The 4825-nt window shown below is 42.7% G+C and overlaps 1 long non-coding RNA gene across 2 annotated transcripts; it reads right to left on the bottom strand.

Moving 5' to 3' along the window:
* Positions 1–206: 206 nt before the first annotated feature.
* On the bottom strand, positions 207–4488 carry LOC144153724 (uncharacterized). 2 transcript variants are annotated; one of them, XR_013319363.1, is made up of 5 exons: positions 4340–4488; positions 2961–3102; positions 2613–2772; positions 2405–2525; positions 207–1916 (listed from the first exon to the last, which is right to left on the bottom strand). It is a non-coding gene; the product is annotated as an uncharacterized LOC144153724 (long non-coding RNA). The 2 variants fall into 2 exon arrangements; XR_013319359.1 differs by lacking the exon at positions 4340–4488 and having other exon boundaries at positions 2961–4324.
* Between the last annotated feature and the right edge of the window lie 337 nt (positions 4489–4825).

Here is a 4825-nt window from a genome sequence, read left to right as displayed (position 1 = left end):
GCCGCAGCAGTGTGGTCCCTGACAGTTCCCAACAGTTGCCTATCGGAGCACAGTTCTATATAAAAGTTGGTCTGAGATACCTGGAGCTGCACACAGAGACTTTGGCTTCATCCGCCGAATCCTGTTCTGGGTTTTGGCTGCATGTAAAAGAAACAAGACTCGCATTAAAATACACACCAAACCAACTATTAGCACTGACACAATGCTTTTAAAAACACTAAGGAAATTTTATTCGCTCGTATTATTGCGTACATTTGAGATACGGAGACATATCTGTTTCCACTTGGGCAGAAAATGACCAGCGTACAGGATCAAATACCAAAACGATATCAAGTGGCCAAAAAGATCTAAGTGGCATTTTCCTAGTTTTGCTAATATTTACCATTCTTTTTTGCTAAAAACACGTGGGTAATAAAGATGGCTTTAAGCGCAACCGCGCCACAAACAGACTTGTACATCTACCCTCGCAGTAACTCAAAAAGCATTACACAACAGTGAGCATAAAATATGCTGTTTTATGACATGAAATCAGGTACCGCAAATGCGGAAGTACCCACAGCGCTTGCCATACCATGTTTACGCATCCCGGTTCCAAAAAATGCAGTTTGCTATTAAATTGTAGGGAAAAGCCAAAAATACAAGCCATACACGGTTGGATTATCACAAGACCTGCAAGAGTGTAGGAAAAGAACACCGCAGCTAATACTAACAATTTAACATTTGCACAAAAAAAATTACCGGAAGCATGTGGCACTATTGCACAACTAAAACATACACCATATATCAATATCAAGCTAACTGTAGCCAAAACCGACTATATACGCGCCCTGAAAAAGCCTTTCACTGAAGCCGCGTTCTTTCCCCGATAATTTGTAGCTATTTAAAATAACTTATCCAAAAAAAAGCTCATAGCACCCAGTGTGAATCTTACAAAATTTTACAAACCAGATAGCTCGGAGCATGTTACGCATTTTAAAATTTATCAAGCAGCCTAACTCTAAAGACGTTATTAATTCCCTCAAGAACAATTCAGACATCCCAAATAACCAAGCCAGGTAGCGTTGAAACATACAGGTGACCAATTTTACCAAGCGAACATGGAAGCATTTTTCCAGCCGAAACATTTATCTGAGGTAAAATTCAGTTGCGTGCTATACAAACCCTACTATCATGACGACAGTATGCTTGTGACCAAAGCACTGCCTCTAACAAGCGAGAAATGCAACTTTGTCCAAAGTAAACAACTTTTTCAAGCCAAATATGTATATTTCGCATTCTTCTAGGGCTTAGTGTCAGCTAAGATACAGTACAAAAATTTATTAATAAAACCCCAAACCGTCTGTGTAAATAATTACTCTCACGTTTGCATCCATCAACAGCAGCACTGCCATGGAAAAAAATTTCGAGCTGCACTTGAATAATAAAAACGTTACAGTGCAGTGCCATTAGCTACATTAACAGAGTAACAGAGTAGCGCAAAGGCAGCCTGCGCTTTGTGCCAATAATGAAAAATTGCAAAGGAAAGCACGACTTCACTTTTGCAGTTGACATGCCGCTTGCATCTACCAATCATTTGAACCACGACATATCTTTCCGAATAGGCTTAAACGTCTAACAATAATTTAAAACCCCAAGTAGAGTGACCACATCAAGTCTTTCAACAGAGCTTTAAACTTAAATGACACCAGGCCACTGTTAAATGGCCAAGAACTCTCTGCAAAAGTCCCAAGAACTCTCCAAAGTCGCATAAGTTTCAGGAGATTAAGATGAAATATACGGCGAGGAGGATGACCACATCTTGATGTGACAATGCAGGCGGAAAATCCATGACGTGTTTCTTGCAGACAATATTTACGCTGCCATTCTCTTCTCTCAAAATAACTGGACGTCCAGAATAACTGGACCACGTCATGTACCTTTAAGGAAGGAACAAGAAAATTTTGTTAGACGATGGCTTTAAATGAGTGAGTTGCTTAGGATACCCCTTTTATAGCACAGTAATTGATTGAAATATCAGCGATTTCTTGGTTTCTTTTCTGGGAATGCTGCTAACAATGTACAAAAAATATTAGCACAGACTGTCAATGGCAGTTCTCTAATTTTGGAAAGCAACCGCATTGGGCGTGGCCGTAACGCCGTATTATCACAGCAGCAACTCTCAATGTGAAAGCAAAATGTTTGCAAAACTTGAATGCAAAATATTAGTCTTTTTGTCCACATGTTGCAGCATCCGAAACAGGCTGAATGTGAAGGTATTTCCCAATTTGGAGTTCACGATTTATTCTTAACAGTAAGATTTTGCTACAAAGAAAACTACCACAAATTCAGTCCCGCAAAAATAAAATGCCAGCTTCAATAAACACTACCATAAATTGAGTCCCACAAAAATAAAATGCCAACTTACCCAACTAAAATTAAGATGCAGGCGTTCCTGGCAGGGCCTCCTCGGAGTGATTTTCCAGGAGTTTTTCCAACGTGTTCCCAAAAGCTCTTACTGTCGTTTTCACCTACAGGTCAAGTTGTCACTGAAATGGTGTTCCGAAGCCATTACGTATAATGCAACTACCTAAAAAGGGACCATCAAAGTTCCAGAACTGGGAGTGCGTACTTACTTGTAGAATGCAATGATTTGATCCCGTACAACGGCTTTCACGTGTTTCCTTTTTGTGAACACACGACTTCAAGAACGGTGAACACACGCCTTCAAGAACCAGGAAAATGGCAGTATGCATTCCTTGTTCCATTGTTTGAAGTCCCGGTCCGCCCTATTTCCTAGAAATAAAAACAGTATAAAAATATCGAAGCATAAATTTACGCTTCCCTCTAAGAAGGGAGTACTACAAGATCTCGTACAAGGCCTGATTAGTTGTGCTAAAATTTATTTTGCATCACGAGCCCTGGTAACGTTTTCAGGCGAAACAATTTTAAATATAAAAATATTTGAACATTTTTAGGCTCACCTGTCATTGCTCCATGCGGAGTGGTGAACGTCTGTATAATACGCAACACTCAAGAGGCACTCTTTCGTGGCTTTATGACTTCCACAATGCATTCACAATCTGTCACACTTGTAACGACGACGCCTCGGCGTGCCGAAGATGTCTTCAGCCACAGTGAATGCCACAGCCATGATTTCACAGGTATATGTAAGGAATGGAAATAATTCGTTTTAATTTCTGTTCTTCAGACAAAGGAAAACAATTGTCGCAAACTACCAGTGTAGAGACAAATTTCTCCACAGTCAGCCATAGTCTGCATCTGGACAGGTTACACAGATCGAATACAGAATGTAGCAATCTGCTTTCGCAGTATATTTTCTAAGTTCAAGGAAGCACAGAAATGGGTTAATGTTGGGTGCACATAGTGATGCAAGAACTTATCACCGGAGCGTTCTCGGAAATTATTTCGACTCTCGGGTTACCACCGACATTGACGGCATAAAAATGCAAGAGTGGCTTATTTCTAACGCGGTTCGTGAAGTAGCAACCACTAATTATGGATATTGGATAATTATCCTGAAGTCTCAAGTTACCACTGACATTAACAGCATAGAAACGGCAGCACACTTTCTATATACCCGCTGCGTGTTTCCACATATTTCTTCCCCTCTACAAAAGAAACGTTTGTTACTGCGGTACTGCTAAGACAACCACTGTCCCTTCCATTTCTCTACACTTCAGGCAATGTAAAATAGATCATCTCAATTGGTCAAAGGAATTGGAAGAAACATGGAACTGCATAACACACTGCACAGATAAACGTAAGCTGACGCCTTGAAAGCACATCAACACAACTCGAAATAGCGTCTACCTTGCGCGCAACGGGCAAGGTCGAAGACTCCCGGTCTGGTAAGCACAGTAAATGGCGTTCTACTCATCAGACTAACGCAACGCCGCAATTACCACGGAAGTTTTAAAAATACCAATAAATCTAAGGACGGACGCTCCGACAAACTTGCTTGGAAGTTGTACACGTGTGCACGCGCGATTATCGCGTGCGACTAAACCGAGAACATTCGCTACCGCAGACACACACAGCTACCGTCAATATACAACTAAGCAAAGCCACACAGTAAGGGAACATCCACTCATGAAACGCACAAACCAGGAACTTCTGACGTACGCAGTCAGAAATGTCCAGCCGACTCTGACCCACGAACACGGGAGTTTTGGTAAAAAACGGCTGCAAACGTTTCTCCAACACAAAATGTTACACGCCGCGACCACAAGCATGAACGACACACGAACAACGGGCATAGACGCGGTATGTTTATCGGACGCAGTAACAAGGATGTCACTGAACAAGAACCGTTACCAGCACATAAATAAGCAGCACTGACCTTTTTTGCGCCTCCTGGAAAAACTCCACTTCGTCGAACAGGAAATACAGCCCGGGGATATGAAAACATTCGCAGTTGCACGCCGCAATCACGCCCCAATCAAACTGCTAACGGCGCTAACGGTTCCCGCCAGCGTGACCGAGAATTTCTTTAGTAAATATCAGGCGCATCGGGCGAGTAATTGAGAAACCCGCTTGGGAATGCCACTGGTGGCGCTGCATGCGGAAGACCGTAAAATTAGCGGAGGGAATCCTGGAAGATGGGAGCGCTGCTGTCGTTTAAAGTGTTGACGCAGTCCCGATTTTCATCCGTCGTCATCGTACCCGTTGCAGCCCCACTGTACCGTGAATCAACGCAAAAACAGCTCTGCCGTGCTGCTGCTGACGCATGCGCATGGAATGCGCTACTGGAGTGGCGGTCTTTTCCTCATGGCTTCGGGAAACTTTCGTTCTCGCGGAGGCTTTGGCGATGCGCCCGCATAAGTCT

The sequence above is a fragment of the Haemaphysalis longicornis genome, unplaced genomic scaffold (assembly GCF_048455015.1).
Source record: "Haemaphysalis longicornis isolate Haplotype H1 unplaced genomic scaffold, Haemaphysalis longicornis Haplotype H1 scaffold_1, whole genome shotgun sequence".
Classification (NCBI taxonomy): Eukaryota; Metazoa; Arthropoda; class Arachnida; order Ixodida; family Ixodidae; genus Haemaphysalis; species Haemaphysalis longicornis.
This window is presented reverse-complemented; position numbering and strand designations above follow the sequence as displayed.